General features: G+C 62.9%; 5 pseudogenes; all 5 read left to right on the top strand.

The window, feature by feature from the left end:
* Positions 1–3,526: 3,526 nt before the first annotated feature.
* On the top strand, positions 3,527–3,648 carry LOC142863723 (uncharacterized; annotated as a pseudogene).
* A 3,404-nt stretch (positions 3,649–7,052) lies between these two features.
* LOC142863667 (uncharacterized) lies at positions 7,053–7,170 on the top strand (annotated as a pseudogene).
* Positions 7,171–10,698: 3,528 nt separating this feature from the next.
* LOC142863722 (uncharacterized) lies at positions 10,699–10,820 on the top strand (annotated as a pseudogene).
* Positions 10,821–14,227: 3,407 nt separating this feature from the next.
* Positions 14,228–14,345, top strand: LOC142863666 (uncharacterized; annotated as a pseudogene).
* A 3,525-nt stretch (positions 14,346–17,870) lies between these two features.
* Positions 17,871–17,992, top strand: LOC142863721 (uncharacterized; annotated as a pseudogene).
* Positions 17,993–19,901: the final 1,909 nt, after the last annotated feature.

Here is a 19,901-nt window from a genome sequence, read left to right as displayed (position 1 = left end):
TTTTTTTTTTTTTTTTTTTTTTTTGCCTCTTGTTCTGTCCCCTTTCTGGGAGCGCGGCGGCGGTCAGGGGGATCACCCCCACCCTCAGCGCCCGTCGCGGTGCCTGGCGCCCCAGCCCGCACCGTGGGGCCTCCTCTTGTCCCGAGCTGTGACACCGCCGCCACGCGGCAGCACGCGTGGCATCTGGACTGTCAGGTGTCAGACCAAAGGTCTGGTCTGTGGGAACCGACACGCTGGAGGAAACCTTGAGAGGCTGAGAGGGGAGGGAGTTCCAGGAGAATTCCAGGACGTCATTTTGAGCGAGTATGTGACCAGAACTCATCCCGTTGCTTTTGGGGTTCTACGGGCTACACGTAGGAATCTTTGGTGGTGGCACTGGATGTTGGGGGATCCGGAGTCACACGCAGACCTGCTCCACAGGCCTCATTTTACTTTTCTTTTCGGATTCATTTTCTGAAAAGGTGTGTCTTATCTCTATGATTACATTTCCTTTTCTCTCTCTTTCTGAGCAGATCATGGGAGTCCACGTATTGAGGTGACATGTATTGCCCGTGCCCCCCTCCCCCCCGTTTTCTGATTCATTTATTTCTCATTTTCTCCCAGCGTATGGTGGGGGTACCAATGTTAAGGTCAGCTGCATCGCCCTGTCCCCGCCTCCCCCCTCGGGTCAGAGCTTCAAGTGCGCCCATGCCCCGGTTGGTGCGCACCCACCCCATTCCTAATGGATGTGCATGCCCATCCCCTGCCCACGCCCGCCCGACACCCACCCGATGAAGGCGATTCCTCTGTGTCCACTTAGGTGTCCATCGGTTCCTACCAATCTGCTGGCGAGCGCGCGCACGTGGCGCTCTTGTGTCCGTTCTTGGGACACTTGGCTTACTGGAACGGGTTCCAGCTCTGGCCAGGAGAACACGAGAGGTGCCCTCTCACCGCTGTTCCTCATAGCTGAACGGCACTCCGTGGTGTCCACGCGCCACATTTTATTAATGCACCCGTGGATCGATGGGCACTCGGGGCGCTTCCACATCTTTGCGATTGTGAATGGCGCCCTAACTGTAACCCTGACCCCTACCCAGCCCGTCTCCTCTGCCCCTGCCTGAGGCGCTCCTCCCCCGCCAGGCCCGTCACTGTCCTCGTCCCCTGCCTGACCGGCTCCTCCCCGCCCGGCCTGTCACCGTCCTCTGCCCCTGCGTGACACGCTCCTCCCCGCCCGGCCCATCACCTTGGCCCCTGCCTGACTCGCTCCTCCCCACCTCGGCCCCTGCCTGACGGGCTCCTCCGTCGCCTGGGCCTTCCGAGGGCTTGGTGTGGACGCTGCTTCCAGGAAGCCCTCCAGGAACCCGGCAGCCGGGCGGCCGCAGCAGTCTCGCGCAGCCCTCGCTAAGTCGCGGGCGGGGCACGTGCCCCCACTGTGCCGCGGGGGCCCAGCCCGGTGTCTTCTCTGAGGCCCTGCGGCTGCCGCTCCCCGCGAGGGGAGAGCCGTGGAGGTGGGGACCGCCTCCTGGTGGGGACGTACACCCAGCTCTCCGCGTCGGATTCCGGGGCTCTCTGTCCTGCCCGGAGGCCCAGCTGGCCTGCGGGTCCTTAGAGTGGCAGAAACGTCCTCAAGCTGATATTGCCAGTCAGGTGGGTGTCTGCACTTTTGTGCCGGGCACCCCAGGGAGGCCCAGGGGCTGGCTGGACAACGCGGCCTGCTGGGGGTCGGGGGTGCGCTTTGGAGGAGCAACTGATGCCCTTTGGACTTTGCTAGCAGCGTCTGAGGTGTCTCTGAGCCCTGCTCCATGTCGGGGAGAGGAGGAGGAGGAGGAGGTGGCAGGGGCCGTGACCTACAGTCGTGTTCCCGGGGTGGCACGGCATGTGGCTTCTTCCACAGGCTGCTCGGCCTGGGCTCCCTGCACCTGGGCCTTTGGAGGACTGGCCCTGTTCTTGCCGACACTTCCTGCAGGGACCCAGAGCTGGGAGGTTGCATCTCCCAGCCCTGGGTCGGGCAGAGCCCCAGCGGGCCATGCCCACAACCTCTCTCAGCACGGGTCCCCCAGAAGGCTTCTTTGGGACCAGGATTCTCTTGCGGGTGACTGTTTAAGGTCTGGCCCCTGGGTGGAGGGGCACCAGGAGTAGAGGAGCAGGAAGGGGAAGGGGGTGGCCAGGTGAGGGGACACTTTGAGGCCAAGTCCAAGCTTCAGCCTGATCCTCCTGGGAACCCCGGGCTGGACATCACACCTCCTGGTTGTCCTGCTCTGAGACCCGGACCCGGGCTTCGCATTTTCACAGCAGCCGGTCGTGGGCTGAGGACACCTGGGGCGTTGGGAACTCCCTGGCTTCTCCTTGGTTTAACATCTGAGCTGCTTGTGAATTGTGCCGCCACACACACCCGAGTGCAGGTGTCTTCCGCACAGACTGCGGGCCTCGCTCTTCTGAATGCCGCTAGCTCGCCACCCACCCACGGGTGAACCTGGTCAGGGTACTTTCTCTCAGGGGCAGACTCTGATCCGGGCGGGCTACCGGTGTCTCTGTTTGCTCGTTTCTTTCTTCCATTTCGGGAAAGGCTTCCTTACTGGGTGTGGAAATCTCCTATGCCTTTCCTCACCTATTCTGTCAGCTTTAAAATTCTCTTTCAGTTACCACCCTCACAGATGGAGTAGGAAACTCTTTCCGGTGCACTCATTAGTGAAATGACCTCAATGAAGCTGGAATCCAATATCTAATCGCCGATTTCTAGCGAGTCCACACGCCAGGGTGGTCGGGGTCCAATGCAGCCCCGGCCAGGCCCAGGCCCCTTGGACTGGGCCACAGGAGGACACAGAGGAGGGTCCCGGCCCCCACGGTAGCGGTGCGGGCAGTTCTCCAAGGGCTTGGGCGTTTTCCAGTGGTAGGAGATGGAGGGGACTGATTTCTTCAGCGCCACACAAACCACGCCACCCCACCCCACCCATGGGACACATCCCGAGAGAGAGAGAGAGAGAGAGAGAGAGAGAGAGAGAGAGAGAGAGAGAGTGAGAGAGAGTGAGAGAGAGAGAGACGCCCCATACACTCGCTCCCCTCCCTTTTGCGCTGTGCCCCGGCCCTGGTCTGGGGGAATAGGGGGCAGCCCACCCACAGGGCTGGGGGGGGCGCAGCTGAAAGAGGTTGTCGGGGAGGGCGGCCCCTGGCTGGGGTCAAAGGGCGAGAGCCCCGCGCGTGCGCAGTCAGCAGTGGCGGCGGCGGGGACGCGCTGGGGGTTGGGCAGCTGGTAGGTGAAGTAGGCCAGGCGAGGAGAGGAGGGGGGCTGGAAGGTCTCCACCTTGGCGAGTCCAGCCGTGGAATCGCATCTTGTTGAGTGAGTGTGAGTGTGTGTGGGTGTGTATAGAGAGACAGCTCCCCACCCCGGCCCGCCCCGCCCCGCCCGTCACCCCTGTCCCTCGGAGCCCGCCGGACCCGGCCGGCGAACTCAACAGTCCCGGCCCGGCGCGGGGCCTGGGGCGGGAGGAGGCGGCGGGGAAGCGCAGAGAGGCTCGGCTTCTTGAGCGTGGCAGGGGCGCCTTCCACCGTCTAGGGCCACACCACCCTGAACGCGCCCGCCGGATCTCGTCTGTTCTCGGAAGCTAAGCAGGGTCGGGCCTGGTTAGTACTTGGATGGAGACCGCCTGGGAATACCGGGTGCGGTAGGCTGCTGCTGCTTTTTTTTTTTTGCCTCTTGTTCTGTCCCCTTTCTGGGAGCGCGGCGGCGGACCGGGGTGGGGGTCACCCCCACCCTCAGCGCCCGCCGCGGTGCCTGGCACCCCAGCCCGCACCGTGGGGCCTCCTCTTGTCCCAAGCCGCGACACCGCCGCCACGCGACAGCATGCGTGGCATCTGGACTGTCAGGTCTCAGACCAAAGGTCTGGTCTGTGGGAACCGACACGCTGGAGGAAACCTTGAGAGTCTGAGAGGGGAGGGAGTTCCAGAAGAAGGCCAGGATGTCATTTTGAGGGAGTACGTGACCAGAACTCGTCCCGTTGCTTTTGGGGTTCTATGGGCTCCACGTAGGAATCTTTGGTGGTGGCACCTGATGTTGGGGGATCCGGAGTCACACCCAGACCTGCTCCACAGGCCTCCTTTTACTTTTGTCTTCGGATTCATTATTTTTAAAACGTGTCTCTTACCTCTATTATTGCATTTTCTTTTCTCTCTCTTTTCAAGCAGTTGATGGGAGTCCAAGTATCCAGGTGACATGTGTTGCCCGTGCCCCCCTCCCCCCTGTGTTCTTATTCATTTACCTCTCATGTTGTTCCAGCGTATTGTGGGGGTACCAATGTTAAGGTCGGGTACGTTGTCCTCTCCCAGCCTCCCCCCTCCGGTCATTAGCTTCAAGTGCGCCCATCCCCCAGTCGGTGCGCACCCACCCCATTCCTAATGGATGTGTATGCCCATCCCCTCCCCCCGCCCGCCCGACGCCCACCCGATGAAGGTGATTCCTCTGTGTCCACTTAGGTGTCCATCCGTTCGTACCGATTTGGTGGTGAGCGCGCTCACGTGGCGCTCGTGTGTCCATTCTTGGGATACTTGGCTTACTGGAACGGGTTCCAGCTCTGGCCGGGAGAACACGAGAGGTGCCCTCTCACCGCTGCTCCTCAGGGCCGAATGGCACTCCGTGGTGTCCACGCGCCAGATTTTATTAATGCACTCCTGGATGGATGGGCACTCGGGTCGCTTCCACATCTTTGCGATTGTGAATTGTGCCCTAACTGTAACCCTAACCCTTACCCCGCCCGTCTCCTGTGCCCCTGCCTGACGCACTCCTCCCCGGCCAGGCCCGTCACCGTCCTCGGCCCCTGCCTGAACGGCTCCTTCCTACCCGGCCCGTCACCGTCACCGTCTTCGGCCCCTGCCTGACATGCTCCTCCTTGCCCGTCACCATCCTCGGCCCCTGCATGACCGGCTCCCCCGTCGCCTGGGCCTTCCAAGGGCTTGGTGTGGACGCTGCTTCCAGGAAGCCCTCCAGAAACCCGGCAGCAGGGTGGACGCAGCAGTCTCGAGCAGCCATCCCTAAGTCGCGTGTGGGGGACGTGCCCCCGCTGTGCCGTGGGGGCCCAGCCTGGTGTCTTCCCTGAGGCCCTGCGGCTGCCGCTCCCCGCGAGGGGAGAGCGGCGGAGGTGGGGACGGCCTCCTGATGGGGACGTACACGCAGCTCTCCACACGCAGCTCTCCACGTCGGATTCCGGGGCTCTCTGTCCTGCCAGAAGGCCCAGCTGGCCTGCGGGTCCTTAGAGTGGCAAAAACATCCAAAAACTGAGATTGAGGGTCCGGTGGGTGTCTGCACTTTTGTGCTGGGTACCCCAGGGAGGCCCGGGGGCTGGCTGGACAACGTGGTCTGCTGGGCGGGGGGTTTGGAGGAGCAACTGATGCCCTTTGCACTTTGGGTAGCAAGAGTCTGAGGTGTCTCTGAGCCCTGCGCCATGTCGGGCGGGGGCGCGGGGGGGGGGGGAGGAGGAGGAGGTGGGAAGGGCCGGGGCCTGCAGTGGTGTTCCCGGGGTGGCACGGCAAGTGGCTTCTTCCACAGGCTGCTTGGCCTGGGCTCCCTGCACCTGGGCCTTTGGAGGACTGGCCCTGTGCTTGCCAACACTTCCTGCAGGGACCCAGAGCTGGGAGGTTGCATCTCTCAGCCCTGGGTCGGGCAGAGCCCCAGCAGGCCATGCCCACAACCTCTCTCAGCACGGGTCCCCCAGAAGGCTCCTTTGGGACCAGGATTCTCTTGCGGTGACTCTTTAAGGTCTGGCCCCTGGATGGAGGGGCACCAGGAGTAGAGGAGCAGGAAGGGGAAGGGGGTGGCCAGGCGAGGGGACACGTTGAGGCCAAGTCCCAGCTTCAGCCTGATCCTCCTGGGAACCCCGGGGTGGACATCACACCTCCTGGTTGTCCCGCTCTGAGACAAGGAGCCGGGCTTCGCATTCCCACAGCAGCCGGTCGTGGGCTGAGGACACCTGGGGCGTTGGGAACTCCCTGGCTTCTCCTTGGTTTAACATCTGGAGCTGCTTGTGAATTGTGCCGCCACACACACCCGAGTGCAGGTGTCTTCCGCACAGACTGCGGGCCTCGCTCTTCTGAATGCCGCTAGCTCGCCAACCACCCACGGGTGAACCTGGTCAGGGTACTTTCTCTCAGGGACAGACTCTGATCCGGGCGGGCTACCGGTGTCTCTGTTTGCTCGTTTCTTTCTTCCATTTTGGGAAAGTCTTCCTTGCTGGGTGTGGAAATCTCCTATGCCTTCCCTCGCCTATTCTGTCAGCTTTAAAATTCTCTTTCAGTTGCCACCCTCACAGATGGTTTAGGAAACTCTTTCCGGTGCACTCATTAGTGAAATGACCTCCATGAAGCTGGAATCCAATATCTAATCGCCGATTTTTAGCGAGTCCACACGCCAGGGTGGTCGGGGTCCAATGCAGCCCCGGCCAGGCCCAGGCCCCTTGGACTGGGCCACAGGAGGACACAGAGGAGGGTCCCGGCCCCCACGGTAGCGGTGCGGGCAGTTCTCCAAGGGCTTGGGGGTTTTCCAGAGGGAGGAGATGGAGGGGATTGATTTCTTCAGAGCCCCCCAAAGCACCCCACCCCACCCCACCACACCCATGGGACACATCCCGAGAGACGCCCCTACACTCGCTCCCCTCCCCCATGCGCTGTGCCCCAGCCCTGGCCCTGGGGAATAGGCGGCAGCCCACGCACAGGGCGGGGGGCACAGCTGAAAGGGTTTGTGGGGGAGGGCGGCCCCTGGCTGGGGGCAAAGGTCGAGCGCCCCGTGCGTGTGCTCAGTCAGCAGGGGCGGCGCGCTGGGGGTGGGGGGCAGGTAGGTGAAGGAGGCGAGGAGAGGAGGGGGGCTGGAAGGTCTCCACCTTGGCGGGTCCAGCCGTGGAGGCCCATCTCGCGTGTGTGTGTGTGTGTGTGTGTGTGTGTGTGTGTCTGGACAGCCCCCCACGCCGCCCCGCCCCTCTCCCCAGTCCCGCGGAGCCCGCCGGACCCGGCCGGCGAACGCAACAGGCCCGGAGAGGGGAAGCGCAGAGAGGCTCGGCTTCTTGAGCGGGGCAGGGGCGCCCTCCGCCGTCTCCGGCCATGCCGGCCTGAACGCGCCCGGTCTCGTCTGGTCTCGGAAGCTAAGCAGGGTCGGGCCTGGTCAGTACTTGGATGGGAGACCGCCTGGGAATACTGGTGCCGTAGGCTTTTTTTTTTTTTTTTTTTTTTTTTGCCTCTTGTTCTGTCCCCTTTCTGGGAGCGCGGCGGCGGTCAGGGGGATCACCCCCACCCTCAGCGCCCGTCGCGGTGCCTGGCGCCCCAGCCCGCACCGTGGGGCCTCCTCTTGTCCCGAGCTGTGACACCGCCGCCACGCGGCAGCACGCGTGGCATCTGGACTGTCAGGTGTCAGACCAAAGGTCTGGTCTGTGGGAACCGACACGCTGGAGGAAACCTTGAGAGGCTGAGAGGGGAGGGAGTTCCAGGAGAATTCCAGGACGTCATTTTGAGCGAGTATGTGACCAGAACTCATCCCGTTGCTTTTGGGGTTCTACGGGCTACACGTAGGAATCTTTGGTGGTGGCACTGGATGTTGGGGGATCCGGAGTCACACGCAGACCTGCTCCACAGGCCTCATTTTACTTTTCTTTTCGGATTCATTTTCTGAAAAGGTGTGTCTTATCTCTATGATTACATTTCCTTTTCTCTCTCTTTCCGAGCAGATCATGGGAGTCCACGTATTGAGGTGACATGTATTGCCCGTGCCCCCCTCCCCCCCGTTTTCTGATTCATTTATTTCTCATTTTCTCCCAGCGTATGGTGGGGGTACCAATGTTAAGGTCAGCTGCATCGCCCTGTCCCCGCCTCCCCCCTCGGGTCAGAGCTTCAAGTGCGCCCATGCCCCGGTTGGTGCGCACCCACCCCATTCCTAATGGATGTGCACGACCATCCCCTGCCCACGCCCGCCCGACACCCACCCGATGAAGGCGATTCCTCTGTGTCCACTTAGGTGTCCATCGGTTCCTACCAATCTGCTGGCGAGCGCGCGCACGTGGCGCTCTTGTGTCCGTTCTTGGGACACTTGGCTTACTGGAACGGGTTCCAGCTCTGGCCGGGAGAACACGAGAGGTGCCCTCTCACCGCTGTTCCTCATAGCTGAACGGCACTCCGTGGTGTCCACGCGCCACATTTTATTAATGCACCCGTGGATCGATGGGCACTCGGGGCGCTTCCACATCTTTGCGATTGTGAATGGCGCCCTAACTGTAACCCTGACCCCTACCCAGCCCGTCTCCTCTGCCCCTGCCTGAGGCGCTCCTCCCCCGCCAGGCCCGTCACTGTCCTCGTCCCCTGCCTGACCGGCTCCTCCCCGCCCGGCCTGTCACCGTCCTCTGCCCCTGCGTGACACGCTCCTCCCCGCCCGGCCCATCACCTTGGCCCCTGCCTGACTCGCTCCTCCCCACCTCGGCCCCTGCCTGACGGGCTCCTCCGTCGCCTGGGCCTTCCGAGGGCTTGGTGTGGACGCTGCTTCCAGGAAGCCCTCCAGGAACCCGGCAGCCGGGCGGCCGCAGCAGTCTCGCGCAGCCCTCGCTAAGTCGCGGGCGGGGCACGTGCCCCCACTGTGCCGCGGGGGCCCAGCCCGGTGTCTTCTCTGAGGCCCTGCGGCTGCCGCTCCCCGCGAGGGGAGAGCCGTGGAGGTGGGGACCGCCTCCTGGTGGGGACGTACACCCAGCTCTCCGCGTCGGATTCCGGGGCTCTCTGTCCTGCCCGGAGGCCCAGCTGGCCTGCGGGTCCTTAGAGTGGCAGAAACGTCCTCAAGCTGATATTGCCAGTCAGGTGGGTGTCTGCACTTTTGTGCCGGGCACCCCAGGGAGGCCCAGGGGCTGGCTGGACAACGCGGCCTGCTGGGGGTCGGGGGTGCGCTTTGGAGGAGCAACTGATGCCCTTTGGACTTTGCTAGCAGCGTCTGAGGTGTCTCTGAGCCCTGCTCCATGTCGGGGAGAGGAGGAGGAGGAGGAGGTGGCAGGGGCCGTGACCTACAGTCGTGTTCCCGGGGTGGCACGGCATGTGGCTTCTTCCACAGGCTGCTCGGCCTGGGCTCCCTGCACCTGGGCCTTTGGAGGACTGGCCCTGTTCTTGCCGACACTTCCTGCAGGGACCCAGAGCTGGGAGGTTGCATCTCCCAGCCCTGGGTCGGGCAGAGCCCCAGCGGGCCATGCCCACAACCTCTCTCAGCACGGGTCCCCCAGAAGGCTTCTTTGGGACCAGGATTCTCTTGCGGGTGACTGTTTAAGGTCTGGCCCCTGGGTGGAGGGGCACCAGGAGTAGAGGAGCAGGAAGGGGAAGGGGGTGGCCAGGTGAGGGGACACTTTGAGGCCAAGTCCAAGCTTCAGCCTGATCCTCCTGGGAACCCCGGGGTGGACATCACACCTCCTGGTTGTCCTGCTCTGAGACCCGGACCCGGGCTTCGCATTTTCACAGCAGCCGGTCGTGGGCTGAGGACACCTGGGGCGTTGGGAACTCCCTGGCTTCTCCTTGGTTTAACATCTGAGCTGCTTGTGAATTGTGCCGCCACACACACCCGAGTGCAGGTGTCTTCCGCACAGACTGCGGGCCTCGCTCTTCTGAATGCCGCTAGCTCGCCACCCACCCACGGGTGAACCTGGTCAGGGTACTTTCTCTCAGGGGCAGACTCTGATCCGGGCGGGCTACCGGTGTCTCTGTTTGCTCGTTTCTTTCTTCCATTTCGGGAAAGGCTTCCTTACTGGGTGTGGAAATCTCCTATGCCTTTCCTCACCTATTCTGTCAGCTTTAAAATTCTCTTTCAGTTACCACCCTCACAGATGGAGTAGGAAACTCTTTCCGGTGCACTCATTAGTGAAATGACCTCAATGAAGCTGGAATCCAATATCTAATCGCCGATTTCTAGCGAGTCCACACGCCAGGGTGGTCGGGGTCCAATGCAGCCCCGGCCAGGCCCAGGCCCCTTGGACTGGGCCACAGGAGGACACAGAGGAGGGTCCCGGCCCCCACGGTAGCGGTGCGGGCAGTTCTCCAAGGGCTTGGGCGTTTTCCAGTGGTAGGAGATGGAGGGGACTGATTTCTTCAGCGCCACACAAACCACGCCACCCCACCCCACCCATGGGACACATCCCGAGAGAGAGAGAGAGAGAGAGAGAGAGAGAGAGAGAGAGAGAGAGAGAGAGTGAGAGAGAGTGAGAGAGAGAGAGACGCCCCATACACTCGCTCCCCTCCCTTTTGCGCTGTGCCCCGGCCCTGGTCTGGGGGAATAGGGGGCAGCCCACCCACAGGGCTGGGGGGGGCGCAGCTGAAAGAGGTTGTCGGGGAGGGCGGCCCCTGGCTGGGGTCAAAGGGCGAGAGCCCCGCGCGTGCGCAGTCAGCAGTGGCGGCGGCGGGGACGCGCTGGGGGTTGGGCAGCTGGTAGGTGAAGTAGGCCAGGCGAGGAGAGGAGGTGGGCTGGAAGGTCTCCACCTTGGCGAGTCCAGCCGTGGAATCGCATCTTGTTGAGTGAGTGTGAGTGTGTGTGGGTGTGTATAGAGAGACAGCTCCCCACCCCGGCCCGCCCCGCCCCGCCCGTCACCCCTGTCCCTCGGAGCCCGCCGGACCCGGCCGGCGAACTCAACAGTCCCGGCCCGGCGCGGGGCCTGGGGCGGGAGGAGGCGGCGGGGAAGCGCAGAGAGGCTCGGCTTCTTGAGCGTGGCAGGGGCGCCTTCCACCGTCTAGGGCCACACCACCCTGAACGCGCCCGCCGGATCTCGTCTGTTCTCGGAAGCTAAGCAGGGTCGGGCCTGGTTAGTACTTGGATGGAGACCGCCTGGGAATACCGGGTGCGGTAGGCTGCTGCTGCTTTTTTTTTTTTGCCTCTTGTTCTGTCCCCTTTCTGGGAGCGCGGCGGCGGACCGGGGTGGGGGTCACCCCCACCCTCAGCGCCCGCCGCGGTGCCTGGCACCCCAGCCCGCACCGTGGGGCCTCCTCTTGTCCCAAGCCGCGACACCGCCGCCACGCGACAGCATGCGTGGCATCTGGACTGTCAGGTCTCAGACCAAAGGTCTGGTCTGTGGGAACCGACACGCTGGAGGAAACCTTGAGAGTCTGAGAGGGGAGGGAGTTCCAGAAGAAGGCCAGGATGTCATTTTGAGGGAGTACGTGACCAGAACTCGTCCCGTTGCTTTTGGGGTTCTATGGGCTCCACGTAGGAATCTTTGGTGGTGGCACCTGATGTTGGGGGATCCGGAGTCACACCCAGACCTGCTCCACAGGCCTCCTTTTACTTTTCTCTTCGGATTCATTATTTTTAAAACGTGTCTCTTACCTCTATTATTGCATTTTCTTTTCTCTCTCTTTTCAAGCAGTTGATGGGAGTCCAAGTATCCAGGTGACATGTGTTGCCCGTGCCCCCCTCCCCCCTGTGTTCTTATTCATTTACCTCTCATGTTGTTCCAGCGTATTGTGGGGGTACCAATGTTAAGGTCGGGTACGTTGTCCTCTCCCAGCCTCCCCCCTCCGGTCATTAGCTTCAAGTGCGCCCATCCCCCAGTCGGTGCGCACCCACCCCATTCCTAATGGATGTGTATGCCCATCCCCTCCTCCCGCCCGCCCGACGCCCACCCGATGAAGGTGATTCCTCTGTGTCCACTTAGGTGTCCATCCGTTCGTACCGATTTGGTGGTGAGCGCGCTCACGTGGCGCTCGTGTGTCCATTCTTGGGATACTTGGCTTACTGGAACGGGTTCCAGCTCTGGCCGGGAGAACACGAGAGGTGCCCTCTCACCGCTGCTCCTCAGGGCCGAATGGCACTCCGTGGTGTCCACGCGCCAGATTTTATTAATGCACTCCTGGATGGATGGGCACTCGGGTCGCTTCCACATCTTTGCGATTGTGAATTGTGCCCTAACTGTAACCCTAACCCTTACCCCGCCCGTCTCCTGTGCCCCTGCCTGACGCACTCCTCCCCGGCCAGGCCCGTCACCGTCCTCGGCCCCTGCCTGAACGGCTCCTTCCTACCCGGCCCGTCACCGTCACCGTCTTCGGCCCCTGCCTGACATGCTCCTCCTTGCCCGTCACCATCCTCGGCCCCTGCATGACCGGCTCCCCCGTCGCCTGGGCCTTCCAAGGGCTTGGTGTGGACGCTGCTTCCAGGAAGCCCTCCAGAAACCCGGCAGCAGGGTGGACGCAGCAGTCTCGAGCAGCCATCCCTAAGTCGCGTGTGGGGGACGTGCCCCCGCTGTGCCGTGGGGGCCCAGCCTGGTGTCTTCCCTGAGGCCCTGCGGCTGCCGCTCCCCGCGAGGGGAGAGCGGCGGAGGTGGGGACGGCCTCCTGATGGGGACGTACACGCAGCTCTCCACACGCAGCTCTCCACGTCGGATTCCGGGGCTCTCTGTCCTGCCAGAAGGCCCAGCTGGCCTGCGGGTCCTTAGAGTGGCAAAAACATCCAAAAACTGAGATTGAGGGTCCGGTGGGTGTCTGCACTTTTGTGCTGGGTACCCCAGGGAGGCCCGGGGGCTGGCTGGACAACGTGGTCTGCTGGGCGGGGGGTTTGGAGGAGCAACTGATGCCCTTTGCACTTTGGGTAGCAAGAGTCTGAGGTGTCTCTGAGCCCTGCGCCATGTCGGGCGGGGGCGCGGGGGGGGGGGAGGAGGAGGAGGTGGGAAGGGCCGGGGCCTGCAGTGGTGTTCCCGGGGTGGCACGGCAAGTGGCTTCTTCCACAGGCTGCTTGGCCTGGGCTCCCTGCACCTGGGCCTTTGGAGGACTGGCCCTGTGCTTGCCAACACTTCCTGCAGGGACCCAGAGCTGGGAGGTTGCATCTCTCAGCCCTGGGTCGGGCAGAGCCCCAGCGGGCCATGCCCACAACCTCTCTCAGCACGGGTCCCCCAGAAGGCTCCTTTGGGACCAGGATTCTCTTGCGGTGACTCTTTAAGGTCTGGCCCCTGGATGGAGGGGCACCAGGAGTAGAGGAGCAGGAAGGGGAAGGGGGTGGCCAGGCGAGGGGACACGTTGAGGCCAAGTCCCAGCTTCAGCCTGATCCTCCTGGGAACCCCGGGGTGGACATCACACCTCCTGGTTGTCCCGCTCTGAGACAAGGAGCCGGGCTTCGCATTCCCACAGCAGCCGGTCGTGGGCTGAGGACACCTGGGGCGTTGGGAACTCCCTGGCTTCTCCTTGGTTTAACATCTGGAGCTGCTTGTGAATTGTGCCGCCACACACACCCGAGTGCAGGTGTCTTCCGCACAGACTGCGGGCCTCGCTCTTCTGAATGCCGCTAGCTCGCCAACCACCCACGGGTGAACCTGGTCAGGGTACTTTCTCTCAGGGACAGACTCTGATCCGGGCGGGCTACCGGTGTCTCTGTTTGCTCGTTTCTTTCTTCCATTTCGGGAAAGTCTTCCTTGCTGGGTGTGGAAATCTCCTATGCCTTCCCTCGCCTATTCTGTCAGCTTTAAAATTCTCTTTCAGTTGCCACCCTCACAGATGGTTTAGGAAACTCTTTCCGGTGCACTCATTAGTGAAATGACCTCCATGAAGCTGGAATCCAATATCTAATCGCCGATTTTTAGCGAGTCCACACGCCAGGGTGGTCGGGGTCCAATGCAGCCCCGGCCAGGCCCAGGCCCCTTGGACTGGGCCACAGGAGGACACAGAGGAGGGTCCCGGCCCCCACGGTAGCGGTGCGGGCAGTTCTCCAAGGGCTTGGGGGTTTTCCAGAGGGAGGAGATGGAGGGGATTGATTTCTTCAGAGCCCCCCAAAGCACCCCACCCCACCCCACCACACCCATGGGACACATCCCGAGAGACGCCCCTACACTCGCTCCCCTCCCCCATGCGCTGTGCCCCAGCCCTGGCCCTGGGGAATAGGCGGCAGCCCACGCACAGGGCGGGGGGCACAGCTGAAAGGGTTTGTGGGGGAGGGCGGCCCCTGGCTGGGGGCAAAGGTCGAGCGCCCCGTGCGTGTGCTCAGTCAGCAGGGGCGGCGCGCTGGGGGTGGGGGGCAGGTAGGTGAAGGAGGCGAGGAGAGGAGGGGGGCTGGAAGGTCTCCACCTTGGCGGGTCCAGCCGTGGAGGCCCATCTCGCGTGTGTGTGTGTGTGTGTGTGTGTGTGTGTGTGTGTGTCTGGACAGCCCCCCACGCCGCCCCGCCCCTCTCCCCAGTCCCGCGGAGCCCGCCGGACCCGGCCGGCGAACGCAACAGGCCCGGAGAGGGGAAGCGCAGAGAGGCTCGGCTTCTTGAGCGGGGCAGGGGCGCCCTCCGCCGTCTCCGGCCATGCCGGCCTGAACGCGCCCGGTCTCGTCTGGTCTCGGAAGCTAAGCAGGGTCGGGCCTGGTCAGTACTTGGATGGGAGACCGCCTGGGAATACTGGTGCCGTAGGCTTTTTTTTTTTTTTTTTTTTTTTTGCCTCTTGTTCTGTCCCCTTTCTGGGAGCGCGGCGGCGGTCAGGGGGATCACCCCCACCCTCAGCGCCCGTCGCGGTGCCTGGCGCCCCAGCCCGCACCGTGGGGCCTCCTCTTGTCCCGAGCTGTGACACCGCCGCCACGCGGCAGCACGCGTGGCATCTGGACTGTCAGGTGTCAGACCAAAGGTCTGGTCTGTGGGAACCGACACGCTGGAGGAAACCTTGAGAGGCTGAGAGGGGAGGGAGTTCCAGGAGAATTCCAGGACGTCATTTTGAGCGAGTATGTGACCAGAACTCATCCCGTTGCTTTTGGGGTTCTACGGGCTACACGTAGGAATCTTTGGTGGTGGCACTGGATGTTGGGGGATCCGGAGTCACACGCAGACCTGCTCCACAGGCCTCATTTTACTTTTCTTTTCGGATTCATTTTCTGAAAAGGTGTGTCTTATCTCTATGATTACATTTCCTTTTCTCTCTCTTTCTGAGCAGATCATGGGAGTCCACGTATTGAGGTGACATGTATTGCCCGTGCCCCCCTCCCCCCCGTTTTCTGATTCATTTATTTCTCATTTTCTCCCAGCGTATGGTGGGGGTACCAATGTTAAGGTCAGCTGCATCGCCCTGTCCCCGCCTCCCCCCTCGGGTCAGAGCTTCAAGTGCGCCCATGCCCCGGTTGGTGCGCACCCACCCCATTCCTAATGGATGTGCATGCCCATCCCCTGCCCACGCCCGCCCGACACCCACCCGATGAAGGCGATTCCTCTGTGTCCACTTAGGTGTCCATCGGTTCCTACCAATCTGCTGGCGAGCGCGCGCACGTGGCGCTCTTGTGTCCGTTCTTGGGACACTTGGCTTACTGGAACGGGTTCCAGCTCTGGCCAGGAGAACACGAGAGGTGCCCTCTCACCGCTGTTCCTCATAGCTGAACGGCACTCCGTGGTGTCCACGCGCCACATTTTATTAATGCACCCGTGGATCGATGGGCACTCGGGGCGCTTCCACATCTTTGCGATTGTGAATGGCGCCCTAACTGTAACCCTGACCCCTACCCAGCCCGTCTCCTCTGCCCCTGCCTGAGGCGCTCCTCCCCCGCCAGGCCCGTCACTGTCCTCGTCCCCTGCCTGACCGGCTCCTCCCCGCCCGGCCTGTCACCGTCCTCTGCCCCTGCGTGACACGCTCCTCCCCGCCCGGCCCATCACCTTGGCCCCTGCCTGACTCGCTCCTCCCCACCTCGGCCCCTGCCTGACGGGCTCCTCCGTCGCCTGGGCCTTCCGAGGGCTTGGTGTGGACGCTGCTTCCAGGAAGCCCTCCAGGAACCCGGCAGCCGGGCGGCCGCAGCAGTCTCGCGCAGCCCTCGCTAAGTCGCGGGCGGGGCACGTGCCCCCACTGTGCCGCGGGGGCCCAGCCCGGTGTCTTCTCTGAGGCCCTGCGGCTGCCGCTCCCCGCGAGGGGAGAGCCGTGGAGGTGGGGACCGCCTCCTGGTGGGGACGTACACCCAGCTCTCCGCGTCGGATTCCGGGGCTCTCTGTCCTGCCCGGAGGCCCAGCTGGCCTGCGGGTCCTTAGAGTGGCAGAAACGTCCTCAAGCTGATATTGCCAGTCAGGTGGGTGTCTGCACTTTTGTGCCGGGCACCCCAGGGAGGCCCAGGGGCTGGCTGGACAACGCGGCCTGCTGGGGGTCGGGGGTGCGCTTTGGAGGAGCAACTGATGCCCTTTGGACTTTGCTAGCAGCGTCTGAGGTGTCTCTGAGCCCTGCTCCATGTCGGGGAGAGGAGGAGGAGGAGGAGGTGGCAGGGGCCGTGACCTACAGTCGTGTTCCCGGGGTGGCACGGCATGTGGCTTCTTCCACAGGCTGCTCGGCCTGGGCTCCCTGCACCTGGGCCTTTGGAGGACTGGCCCTGTTCTTGCCGACACTTCCTGCAGGGACCCAGAGCTGGGAGGTTGCATCTCCCAGCCCTGGGTCGGGCAGAGCCCCAGCGGGCCATGCCCACAACCTCTCTCAGCACGGGTCCCCCAGAAGGCTTCTTTGGGACCAGGATTCTCTTGCGGGTGACTGTTTAAGGTCTGGCCCCTGGGTGGAGGGGCACCAGGAGTAGAGGAGCAGGAAGGGGAAGGGGGTGGCCAGGTGAGGGGACACTTTGAGGCCAAGTCCAAGCTTCAGCCTGATCCTCCTGGGAACCCCGGGCTGGACATCACACCTCCTGGTTGTCCTGCTCTGAGACCCGGACCCGGGCTTCGCATTTTCACAGCAGCCGGTCGTGGGCTGAGGACACCTGGGGCGTTGGGAACTCCCTGGCTTCTCCTTGGTTTAACATCTGAGCTGCTTGTGAATTGTGCCGCCACACACACCCGAGTGCAGGTGTCTTCCGCACAGACTGCGGGCCTCGCTCTTCTGAATGCCGCTAGCTCGCCACCCACCCACGGGTGAACCTGGTCAGGGTACTTTCTCTCAGGGGCAGACTCTGATCCGGGCGGGCTACCGGTGTCTCTGTTTGCTCGTTTCTTTCTTCCATTTCGGGAAAGGCTTCCTTACTGGGTGTGGAAATCTCCTATGCCTTTCCTCACCTATTCTGTCAGCTTTAAAATTCTCTTTCAGTTACCACCCTCACAGATGGAGTAGGAAACTCTTTCCGGTGCACTCATTAGTGAAATGACCTCAATGAAGCTGGAATCCAATATCTAATCGCCGATTTCTAGCGAGTCCACACGCCAGGGTGGTCGGGGTCCAATGCAGCCCCGGCCAGGCCCAGGCCCCTTGGACTGGGCCACAGGAGGACACAGAGGAGGGTCCCGGCCCCCACGGTAGCGGTGCGGGCAGTTCTCCAAGGGCTTGGGCGTTTTCCAGTGGTAGGAGATGGAGGGGACTGATTTCTTCAGCGCCACACAAACCACGCCACCCCACCCCACCCATGGGACACATCCCGAGAGAGAGAGAGAGAGAGAGAGAGAGAGAGAGAGAGAGAGAGAGAGAGTGAGAGAGAGTGAGAGAGAGAGAGACGCCCCATACACTCGCTCCCCTCCCTTTTGCGCTGTGCCCCGGCCCTGGTCTGGGGGAATAGGGGGCAGCCCACCCACAGGGCTGGGGGGGGCGCAGCTGAAAGAGGTTGTCGGGGAGGGCGGCCCCTGGCTGGGGTCAAAGGGCGAGAGCCCCGCGCGTGCGCAGTCAGCAGTGGCGGCGGCGGGGACGCGCTGGGGGTTGGGCAGCTGGTAGGTGAAGTAGGCCAGGCGAGGAGAGGAGGGGGGCTGGAAGGTCTCCACCTTGGCGAGTCCAGCCGTGGAATCGCATCTTGTTGAGTGAGTGTGAGTGTGTGTGGGTGTGTATAGAGAGACAGCTCCCCACCCCGGCCCGCCCCGCCCCGCCCGTCACCCCTGTCCCTCGGAGCCCGCCGGACCCGGCCGGCGAACTCAACAGTCCCGGCCCGGCGCGGGGCCTGGGGCGGGAGGAGGCGGCGGGGAAGCGCAGAGAGGCTCGGCTTCTTGAGCGTGGCAGGGGCGCCTTCCACCGTCTAGGGCCACACCACCCTGAACGCGCCCGCCGGATCTCGTCTGTTCTCGGAAGCTAAGCAGGGTCGGGCCTGGTTAGTACTTGGATGGAGACCGCCTGGGAATACCGGGTGCGGTAGGCTGCTGCTGCTTTTTTTTTTTTGCCTCTTGTTCTGTCCCCTTTCTGGGAGCGCGGCGGCGGACCGGGGTGGGGGTCACCCCCACCCTCAGCGCCCGCCGCGGTGCCTGGCACCCCAGCCCGCACCGTGGGGCCTCCTCTTGTCCCAAGCCGCGACACCGCCGCCACGCGACAGCATGCGTGGCATCTGGACTGTCAGGTCTCAGACCAAAGGTCTGGTCTGTGGGAACCGACACGCTGGAGGAAACCTTGAGAGTCTGAGAGGGGAGGGAGTTCCAGAAGAAGGCCAGGATGTCATTTTGAGGGAGTACGTGACCAGAACTCGTCCCGTTGCTTTTGGGGTTCTATGGGCTCCACGTAGGAATCTTTGGTGGTGGCACCTGATGTTGGGGGATCCGGAGTCACACCCAGACCTGCTCCACAGGCCTCCTTTTACTTTTGTCTTCGGATTCATTATTTTTAAAACGTGTCTCTTACCTCTATTATTGCATTTTCTTTTCTCTCTCTTTTCAAGCAGTTGATGGGAGTCCAAGTATCCAGGTGACATGTGTTGCCCGTGCCCCCCTCCCCCCTGTGTTCTTATTCATTTACCTCTCATGTTGTTCCAGCGTATTGTGGGGGTACCAATGTTAAGGTCGGGTACGTTGTCCTCTCCCAGCCTCCCCCCTCCGGTCATTAGCTTCAAGTGCGCCCATCCCCCAGTCGGTGCGCACCCACCCCATTCCTAATGGATGTGTATGCCCATCCCCTCCCCCCGCCCGCCCGACGCCCACCCGATGAAGGTGATTCCTCTGTGTCCACTTAGGTGTCCATCCGTTCGTACCGATTTGGTGGTGAGCGCGCTCACGTGGCGCTCGTGTGTCCATTCTTGGGATACTTGGCTTACTGGAACGGGTTCCAGCTCTGGCCGGGAGAACACGAGAGGTGCCCTCTCACCGCTGCTCCTCAGGGCCGAATGGCACTCCGTGGTGTCCACGCGCCAGATTTTATTAATGCACTCCTGGATGGATGGGCACTCGGGTCGCTTCCACATCTTTGCGATTGTGAATTGTGCCCTAACTGTAACCCTAACCCTTACCCCGCCCGTCTCCTGTGCCCCTGCCTGACGCACTCCTCCCCGGCCAGGCCCGTCACCGTCCTCGGCCCCTGCCTGAACGGCTCCTTCCTACCCGGCCCGTCACCGTCACCGTCTTCGGCCCCTGCCTGACATGCTCCTCCTTGCCCGTCACCATCCTCGGCCCCTGCATGACCGGCTCCCCCGTCGCCTGGGCCTTCCAAGGGCTTGGTGTGGACGCTGCTTCCAGGAAGCCCTCCAGAAACCCGGCAGCAGGGTGGACGCAGCAGTCTCGAGCAGCCATCCCTAAGTCGCGTGTGGGGGACGTGCCCCCGCTGTGCCGTGGGGGCCCAGCCTGGTGTCTTCCCTGAGGCCCTGCGGCTGCCGCTCCCCGCGAGGGGAGAGCGGCGGAGGTGGGGACGGCCTCCTGATGGGGACGTACACGCAGCTCTCCACACGCAGCTCTCCACGTCGGATTCCGGGGCTCTCTGTCCTGCCAGAAGGCCCAGCTGGCCTGCGGGTCCTTAGAGTGGCAAAAACATCCAAAAACTGAGATTGAGGGTCCGGTGGGTGTCTGCACTTTTGTGCTGGGTACCCCAGGGAGGCCCGGGGGCTGGCTGGACAACGTGGTCTGCTGGGCGGGGGGTTTGGAGGAGCAACTGATGCCCTTTGCACTTTGGGTAGCAAGAGTCTGAGGTGTCTCTGAGCCCTGCGCCATGTCGGGCGGGGGCGCGGGGGGGGGGGGAGGAGGAGGAGGTGGGAAGGGCCGGGGCCTGCAGTGGTGTTCCCGGGGTGGCACGGCAAGTGGCTTCTTCCACAGGCTGCTTGGCCTGGGCTCCCTGCACCTGGGCCTTTGGAG

Source organism: Microcebus murinus, chromosome 22 (genome assembly GCF_040939455.1).
Source record: "Microcebus murinus isolate Inina chromosome 22, M.murinus_Inina_mat1.0, whole genome shotgun sequence".
NCBI lineage: Eukaryota > Metazoa > Chordata > Mammalia > Primates > Cheirogaleidae > Microcebus > Microcebus murinus.
Note: the sequence above shows the minus strand (reverse complement) of the source record. Positions and strands in the feature narration are given on the sequence as shown.